The following is a 10,084-nucleotide window of genomic DNA, read 5'->3' as shown; positions in this document are numbered from 1 at the left end:
CTTGGCAAAAAGGTGCTCCATGCCTTTCTAGTCTTGGCATATCTGGGGTGGGGAAGAGAACCAGAACAAAAAGCAGAAAATTTTCCTATAGGCTTCCTGTCACCCAGTCATTCATCTCCAAGTTGACACCACATTTAAGGAAAAAGGAGGGTAGAAGGAGACATGGACCCCTTGCTCTGAGTCTGTGTGTGGTGGTGGTGATGGTGGGGCGGGGGGGAGGGGAACACTGAGTGTTACTGACTTAAGAGATCCTTGGTCTCCACCAAAATAACAGAGTTCTAAAAGTGCACATATGGTCCAGGGGTTATGTGGATGCTGCATGCATGTGCCTGTGCAGTGAGACCCTGCTGCTGAGTGCCAGGGTAGCCAGTGTTTTGCATAGATGCCCTTTCAGTATCATATTTATCCTCACAACAATAGTTATGAGGGAGACACATACAGCCTAGCCCATGAAAAGCCCTAAATAAGTGGGAAAAAAATTATGCACACTCCTCTCAAGTCTTCCCCAGGTCCAACATCCCTTGTTCTCCTACAAAACACAAAATATGTCAATTAATTAATTATTTAGTTAATACCTGACAATCCTGTATTCAGAGGACAGATGAGAAGTAGGACCCACCCCCATCCCCCCCCTTCCAAATCTCAGCCTGTTTCTCTCATAGCTGATGACTTGGACTTGCATAGCTAAGTCGGGTAGCTCACATCTTAATGGATAAGTCATTCTTTAACACAAGTAGGTCATAATACTAAGATAAAGAAGTAAATTACAGCTGTGATGACAGTACAGAGGACCTTCTTTGACCTCCACATCCTGAGGAACCCCTCGGGCAGGAGGTGACATATTCCAGCTTTGGGGGACCCCTAGGCCAGTGTAGGAAGAGGTGAGTTTGCTGACAGCCACAGCCTGTAAGATCTTTATGAATAATTGGGGAGAGACCCGAGCCCACCACCCAGCGGGCAAATCTTCAATCAGAACAGACTGTGATAGTCTTGCTTTCTTTTCCCCAGGAGGATGATTTCAATGAGCACAAGGTTTTAATGACTGCCCTCCACCCTCCCTGCCTCGGCTGTCCGCGCGCCCAAAGTACTGCCTCACTCTACGGCCACGTGAGCCTTGCACGTGCAGGAGCCCTCTGTATCTGGAGGCCACGTGGAACAGGGTGTGCCTGTGGATGTCCACACGGAAGGCAAGGATGACGGCTTCACCCAAGAAGCAGGACAGGCAGCCATCAACCCCATGTTGGACCAGGTCAACAACTGCCTGGACCACCTGGAGGAAAGGAATGACCACCTCCCTAGCCCCCTCCAGGAGTGCTTGAATCTAACTGGCAGGTACATCTTGAGTTCCAGCAGCCACTCAGGGAGGCCCCAAGTGATTGGCAGCCCCTAGTGTCAAGCTCATGTCCATCGAGTTGGTGATGCCATCCAGCCATCTCATTCTCTGTCATCCCCTTCTCCTCCTGTCCCCAGTCCTTCCCAGCATCAGGGTCTTTTCCAATGAGTCAACTCTTCGCATGAGGTGGCCAAAGTATTGGAGTTTCAGCTTCAGCATCAGTCCTTCCAATGAAAACCCAGGACTGATCTCCTTTAGGATGGGCTGGTTGGATCTCTTTGCAGTCCAAGGGACTCTCAAGAGTCTTCTCCAACACCACAGTTCAAAAGCATCAATTTTTCAGCGCTCAACTTTCTTTACAGTCCAACTCTCACATCCATACATGACCACTGGAAAAACCATAGCCTTGACCAGACGGACCTTTGTTGGCAAAGTAATGTCTCTGCTTTTTAATATGCTGTCTAGGTTGGTCATAACTTTCCTTCCAAGGAGTAAGCGTCTTTTAATTTCATGGCTGCAATCACCATCTGCAGTGATTTTGGAACCTCAAAAAATAAAGTCAGCCACTCTTTCCACTGTTCCCCTATCTATTTCTCATGAAGTGACAGGAGTTGGTGATGGACAGGGAGGCCTGGCATGCTTTGATTCATGGGGTAACAAAGAGTCGGACACGACTGAGCAACTGAACTGAACTGAGTGAAGCCCTCCAAGGGACCTGGAGCCAGGCCTCAACCTTGCCTGCCTGAGCCAAGCTCTAGCCTGAGCCCTCACCATCTGGCTTAGGACTGGCCTGCAGATGTCCTGGGGGATCTGCTTGCCTGGGCCATCCTGGTACTTCCCTTCATAGGCCTGGCATCACCTCACCTACAGGCATCCCCACTTAGGGTCAGGTGTTGGCCTGTGACCCACCCAACTTGCCTGCCTGCCAAACTCCTGGATGTTCCCCCCTCAGCCTAGGTTCATTAAGCAGATTGAGAGTTATCTTAATATTCTCTGGAATTAGTATCCCTGCACCATATTGCCAATTATATGGCTATTTCATAAAATGTCTGCCGGCTGCTCTACAAAGGGTTTGCAAATTTACTATTAGAAATTTTACACAATGTGTGAAGGGTTTTTTCTTTTTTTTTTTTTTTTAAGCACAAAACAATTCTGCCATTCAGTTACCTTTTTGATTCTGTCCATTCATACTCTGGTAATGAGTGTTACATAGCGAAAAGTCAAGGGACTGTATTCTAATACAAAATGGACCAGGAGCTTATTGTGTGCTTCCAGATTTTTGTTCCCACGACCTCTGATGTTCTCCAGAACTATGCTGGGCCACTCCTTGTATCCTCACTCTTAGCAGGATCAGGAGATATCCCCAGCACCCGCACAATATCCAGGCACGTATCTCTCATTCTCATGAAGGGGCCAGAAGGATCACTTCACCTAGGAAGATGTCAGATTACCTACCATCTTTCTTACCTAACAAGGGGAAAACTTCAATTCCGGCCTGGAGACCCTTCACCCTGCCACCCAACTCCTTGTCGTCAATGCCCCAGATTACTGAGCCCAGAGTCCCACTTGGTACCTGATGTGATGCACACGCAGAGCCACATCTTCATCAATCATGCTTGGAGTCATCACAAATAATAACATCTACAAGTGGGAGCTTTTCCATCATACACATTTTATTGGAAAACAAAATTTTACAAATTCAAAATATTTTACACAATCTTCTGTTCCCCTCTGACGGAGTGGAACAGTACATATTCCACTTGCCAAGACTGGTGAGATCATCAGAGCAACTGAAACCATCTGTAAACAAGGCCTCTGGTTATATTCCCTACTGCAAATGTCCACAGAGAATTCGCCATAAGGGTACAGGTTTTGGTAAAATACAAGTGAGCTGGAGGGTGAGCAATGGCTCCTACTTATTCCTTTTCCTTGAGTTACCTTTAGCACAAGTTCCACTGAAGGAAGTTCCCTGCAGCCTGAGTTTGACCAGGGTGTGGCAATCACAATTTGTGGGGGACAGACACCTGGGGGGACGTGGTATCTCATGTTAGGATACTGGAGGGCAAATACAAAGTGACATAAGAAACAAAGGTTTAATTATCCCCATTGAAAAGTGAGAGCAGGTTTTCACCCCTCCCTTTGCTTTAAAAGGTTTACTTTGGAAAACTTGTCAGTTCTTTCTCTGCCTCTTTGCAATATGTGGAAATCATCTTAAAAACCTCAAAAAGCCTCTTGCCAATTTGACAACCCAGGAATGCTCCTTTAAGGACTGGAAGCAAAAATCCTTGCAAAGGGGGAGAACTAGGTAAAGAGAGAACAACTTAAGCAGTTGAAACCAGAAACTGCTAGACCTTCTGGACAATCAGAAAAAGAAATGACCATCGAAACAGTGCACCAGAGTCAATAAAGCTGCAGGAGAAGATTATAAAAAGTCAGCATCTCAGGAGGATTACAACTTCCTCAGAAGCAAGAGGTGTTCCTTCTCAGAACTCCCTCAGCTTATGTTATTGTGCAACAGCATAAAACATTATAAACAATATTAAACGGTGCACAGAAAGAGCAGCAGTAGCAAGGGGAAGGGTTTCTTATCTCTCCTTGCTATTCTTTGGAACTCTGCGTTCAAATTCCTTTTTTACTTTGCCTTTAGCTTCTCTTCTTTTCTTGGCTATTTGTAAGGCCTCCTCAGAGAACAATTTTGGCTTTTTGCAATTCTTTTACTTGGAGATGATCTTGGTCACTGCCTCCCATACAGTCTCACAAACCTCATTACTTATCAAGGCATTATTCTCCACAATATACAAACAGCTCATGTAGGCCAGTATAAAAACAAAACTCAATCAAAAAACAGGCAGATCTAAATAGACATTTTTCCGAAAAAGACATGCAGGTGGCCAAAAAACACATGAAAAGATGCTCAACATCACTAATTATTAGAGAAATTCACATCAAAACTACACTGAAGTATTACTTCACATCAGTCAGAAGAGTCATCATCCAAAATTCTATGAACAATAATTTCTGTAGAGTGTGGAGAAAAGGGAACACTCTTGCACTGTCAATGGGCATGTAAACTGGTAGAACCACTATGATGAACAGTAGGGCAACTCCTTAAACACTAAAAAAAGAATTACCATATGACCCAGCACCTCACTGGTGGGCATATTCCTGGAGAAAACTTTAATTCCAAAAGATGAATGCACTCCAATCTTCATTGTAGTACTCTTTACCATGGCCAAGATACTCAACATTTTTTAATCATAGAAAAAATGGAAGAAAAGAAAAACAAAATCTTGAAGCAAACAATCTCTAAACAGGGGATAAAATTACTAGGTATTTGTAAAAGTAAATGCTTAACATTAATCAAACAAAGCAAGAATCAAGTATCAAAACCAAGTTGTATGTTAGCATTCAAATAGCAGAAAAGATGATTTTATACTAAAGGAAGAAGCATACCCTCAAGTCCCCATCCCAGAACTTGGAATTCTGATCCAATGGTAAAGTGAGGTCATGGGTAATTTTTTTCTTTCTTTGTATTTTTTTCTGGCAACTTTATGTTTTCTGTTATGAGCATGTATCAATTTTTAATAAAGGTATACAGTATCTTTTCCAACATGTGTAGAATACATCTGGATTTTATAAATTACATTGATAAGTATTCTTCTGTTTCTCCATGAAAGGACTGCAAAAGCACAGTAAATATTTATTCATACACACATGTATGAGAGAATACATCTGGATTTTATAAATTGCATTCATAATCATTCTTCTATTTCTCCACGAGAGGGCAGCAGAAGCACAATAAATATTTATTCTAACCCACATATACTCTGTAGAGTCCCTTGGACTGCAAGGAGCTCAAACTAGTCAATCCTAAAGGAAGTCAGTCCTGAATATTCATTGGAAGGACTGATGCTGAAGCTGAAACTTCAATTCTTTGACCACCTGATGTGAAGAACTGACTCATTGGAAAAGACTCTGATGCTGGGAAATACTGAAGGCAGGAGGAGAAGGGAACAACAGAGGATGAGATGGTCGGATGGCATCACCCATTTGATGGACCTGAGTTTGAGAAAGCTCCAGGAGTTGGTGATGGATAGGGAAGTCTGGCATGCTACAGTCCATGGGGTCGCAAAGAGTTAGACATGACTGAGTGACTGAACTGAACTGACTGATATATATATATATATGATCTTAATACAGCCTCAAAATGGACGTACTATACCAAGAGTGGTATACTAAACACATTTTAATAATATATTCATAAAAATAACCACAGATGAATACCTCTATGTCTGGTTAAGAGCATCCAAGAATCTGTACAGTTACAACAATAAGGCCATTTGAGGCAACATGCATGGACTGAGATGATCATACTAAGTGAAGTGTTACACACTTCACTTAGTAACAAACACCAAATATCACTTAAGTGTGAAATCGAAGATATGACACAAATGAACATATGCATGAAACAGAAACACACTCATGGACATAGAGAACAGACTGTGGCTTTCAAGGCAGACAGCATTGGGGGTGGGATGGAGTAAGAGATTGGGGTTAAGAGATACAAACCAGAGTATATGGAATGGATAGACAAGTTCCTACTGTAAAGCACAGAGAACTATATTCAGTATCCTATGATAAATCATAATGGAAAAGAATATATATGGGACATCCCTGGCAGTTCAGTGTTTAAGACTCCACAGTTCCATTTGAGGGGAGGCACGTTCAATCACTGGTCAGGGAACTAATCCCACAGGCCACACACTAAATAAAAGAATGTACACACATATACAATGTATATATACAAATGTATATGTATAACTGCATCACTTTGCCATAAAGCAGAAATTAACAGAACATTTGTAAATCAACTATACTTCAATTAAAAAGTAACATGACTGGGAAAAAAAAAAGATTGGCATATTTCATTGTATGTAAAGTTAATATCCAAAGAAAATTGCTGTAAACAAACATGGCTCACTACTTAATGGCAGGCTTGCTGAAATACTTAAGGAGACATATACTGATGTTTGCAATTTACCACAAAATGCAACAAGGAAAAAGATCAACTATTGATTGGAAATAGGGATGGACAAATGGATAGATAGATGACAAGGGAAGTATTGTAAAATGGTTACAAAACTAGAACCCTATATATGCTGTCTACAAGAGACCCACCTCAAACCAAGGGACACACACAGAGTGAAAGTGAAGGACTGGAAAAGGATATTCCATGGAAATGGAAACCAAAAGAAAGCAGGAGAAGCAATAGTCATACCAGATTAAATAGACTTTGAAATAAAGGCCGTGAAAAGAGACAAAGAAGGACACTACATAATGATCAATGGATCAATCCAAGAAGAAGATATAACAATTATAAATATATATGCACCCAACATAGGAGCACTTCAATATGTAAGGCAAATGCTAACAAGTAGGGAAGGAGAAATTAACAGTAACACAAAAATAGTGGGAGACCTTAATACCCCAGTCACACTTAAGGATAGATCAACCAAGCAGAAAATTAAAAAGGAAACACAAACATTAAGTGATACAATTGACTAGTTCAGTTCAGTCGCTCAGTCGTGTTCCACTCTTTGCGACCCCATGGACTGCAGCGTGCTGGGCCTCCCTGTCCATCACCAACTCCCAGAGTTTACTCAAACTCATGTCCATTGAGTTGGTGGTGCCATCTATCCACCTCATCCTCTGTCGTCCCATTTTCTTTCCTCCTTCAAACTTTTCCAGCATCAGGGTCTTTTCAAATGAGTCAGCACTTCGCATCAGGTGGACAAAGTATTGGAGTCTCAGCTTCTGCATCAGTCCTTCCAATGAACATTCAGGACTGATTTCCTTTAGGAGGGACTGGTTGGATCTCCTTGCTGTCCAAGGAACTCTCAACAGTCTTCTCCAACACCACAGTTCCAAAGCATCAATTCTTTGGCGCTTAGGTTTCTTTAGAGTCCAACTCTCACATCCATACCTGACTACTGGAAAAAACATAGCTTTGACTACATGGACCTTTGCTGGCAAAGTAATGTCTCTGCTTTTTAACATGCTGTCTAGGTTGGTCATAACATTTCTTCCAAGGAGTAAGCGCCTTTTAATTTCATGGCTGCAGTCACCATCTGCAGTGATTTTGGAGCCCCCCAAAATAAAGGCTGTCACTATTTCAACTGTTTCCCCATCTATTTGTGATGAAGTAATAGGACCAAATGCCATGATCTTAGTTTTCTTAGACTCCTAGCTTAGCTATCCTTAATTAGCTCTCCTTAATGTAGTTCAAATCTCCTTAGTGTGGCTCTCCTTAGCAAAGCTCTCCTTAATTAACTCTCCTTATCTTAGCTCAGCTCTCCTCAGCTCAGCGCTCCTTAGCTTAGCTCTTCTTAGCTCAGCTCTCCTTATTTCAGCTCTCCTCAACTCAGCTCTTCATAGCTCTCCTCAATTAACTCTCCTTAGCATAGCTCTCTTTAGCTCAGCCCTCCTTAGGGTAGCTCAGCTGTCCTTAGCTCAGCCCCCCTTTTCTAAGCTCTCCTTAGCCAAGCTCAGAATGCCTTAGCTCTCCTTAGCTTACATCTCCTTAGCTTAGTTCTCTTTATCATATCTCTTATTAGCTATCCTAGAGAGCTATGTAGAGCTAAGGAGAGCTGAGCTGAGGAGGGCTAAGCTAAGGAGAGCTGAGTTATGGAGGGCTATGAGGCCTGAGCTTAGGGGAGCTGAGCTAAGGTGAGCCACTTAAGGAGAAGTGGCTTATTTAAGGAGTAATTAAGTAAGTAAGTGCTTACTTAAGGAGAAGTAATTAAGGAGAGCTAAGGAGGGCTGAGCTAAGGAGAGCCACGGACAGCTTAGCTAAGGAAAGCTAAGCTAATGAAAGGAGAGCTGAGTTAAGCAGAGCCACTCTCAGGATCAGAGCCATGCTCAGGAGAGATAGGGGGCTGAGATTAGGGGAGCTGATTAAGCTTAGGGGAGCTGAGCTAAGGGGAGCTAAGCTATGGAGAGCTAAGCTAAGGAGAGGTAATTAAGGAGAGAGAAGCTAAGGAGAGCTACGCTATGGAGAGCTAGGAGGGCTGAGCTTAGGGGAACTGAGATAAGGTGAGCTAAGCTAAGGAGAACTGAGCTATAGAGAGCTACAGAGAGTTAAGCTAAGGAGAAGTAATTAAGGAGAGCTATGCTAAGGAGGGCTGAGCTAAGGAGAGCTACAGACAGCTAAGCTAAGGAGAGTCAAGCTAATGATAGCTAATCTAAGGAGAGCTGAGCTAATGATAGCTATCCTAAGCAGGCTGAGCTAAGGAAAGCTATGGACAGTCAAGATGAGTATGGCTAAGCTATGGAGAGCTACGGAGAGCTAAACTAAGGAGAAATAATTAAGGATAGCTATCCAAGAGTGCTGAGCTAAGGAGAGCTATTCTAGGGAAAGCTAAGCTAAGGAGAAGTAATTAAGGAGAGCTATGGAGAGCTCTCAAAGAAATAGAGGAAAACAATAGAATGGGAAAGACTAGAGATCTCTACAATAAAATCAGAGATACCAAGAGAACATTTCATGCAAAGATGGACACAATAAAGGACAGAAATGGTATGGACCTAACAGAAGCAGAAGATATTAAGAAGAGGTGGCAAGAACACACAGAAGAACTATACAAAATAGATCTTCACGGCCAGATAATCACGATGGTATGATCACTCACCTAGAGCCAGACATCCTGGAATGTGAAGTCAAGCAGGCTTTAGGAAGCATCACTATGAAAGAAGCTAGTAGAGGTGATGGAATTCCAGTTGAGCTATTTCAAATCCTAAAAGATGATGTTTTGAAAATGTTGCACTCAATATGCCAGCAAATTTGGAAAACTCAGCAGTGGCCACAGGACTGGAAAAGGTCAATTTTCACTCCAATCCCAAAGAAAGGCAATGCCAAAGAATGCTCAAACTACCACACAATTGCACTCATATCACACGCTAGTATAGTAATGCTCAAATTCTCCAAGCCAAGCTTCAATAGTACGTGAACTGTGAACGTCCAAATGTTCAAGCCAGATTTAGAAAAGGCAGATGAACCAGAGATCAAATTGCAAACATCTGCTGGATCAACAAAAAAGCAAGCAAGTTCCAGAAGAATATCTAATTCTGGTTTATTGACTATGCCAAACTCTTTGACTGTGTGGATCACAACAAACTGAGGAAAATTCTTCAAGAGATTGGAATACCAGACCACCTGACCTGTCTCTTGAGAAAATCTATATGCAGGTCAGGAAGCAACAGTTACAACTGGACATGGAACAACAGACTGGTTCTAAATAGGGAAAGGAGTATGTCGAGGTTGTATATTGTCACCCTGCTTATTTAACTTATATGCAGAGTACATCATGAGAAACGCTGGGCTGGATGAAGCACAAGCTGGAATCAAGATTGCCGGGAGAAATATCAATAACCTCAGATATGCAGATGACACCACCCTTGTGTCAGAAAGCAAGGAAGAACTAAAGAACTGCTTGAAGAAAGTGAAAGAGGAGAGGGAAGAAGTTGGCTTAAGACTCATCATTCAGAAAACTAAGATCATAGCATCTGATCCCATCACTTCGTGGCAAATAGATGGGGAAACAGTGGAAACAATGACAGACTATTTTTTGAGGCTCCAAAATCACTGCAGATGACGATTGAAGCCATGAAATTAAAAGATGCTTACTCCTTGGAAGAAATGTTATGACCAACCTAGACAGCATCTTAAAAAGCAGAGGCTTTACTTTGCCAACAAAG

At 42.4% G+C, this 10,084-nt stretch overlaps 1 pseudogene; it reads left to right on the top strand.

The window, feature by feature from the left end:
• Positions 1-323: 323 nt before the first annotated feature.
• Positions 324-2,885, top strand: LOC122435650 (annotated as a pseudogene).
• Positions 2,886-10,084: the final 7,199 nt, after the last annotated feature.

The sequence above is a fragment of the Cervus canadensis genome, chromosome X (assembly GCF_019320065.1).
Source record: "Cervus canadensis isolate Bull #8, Minnesota chromosome X, ASM1932006v1, whole genome shotgun sequence".
Lineage (NCBI taxonomy): Eukaryota > Metazoa > Chordata > Mammalia > Artiodactyla > Cervidae > Cervus > Cervus canadensis.
This window is presented reverse-complemented; position numbering and strand designations above follow the sequence as displayed.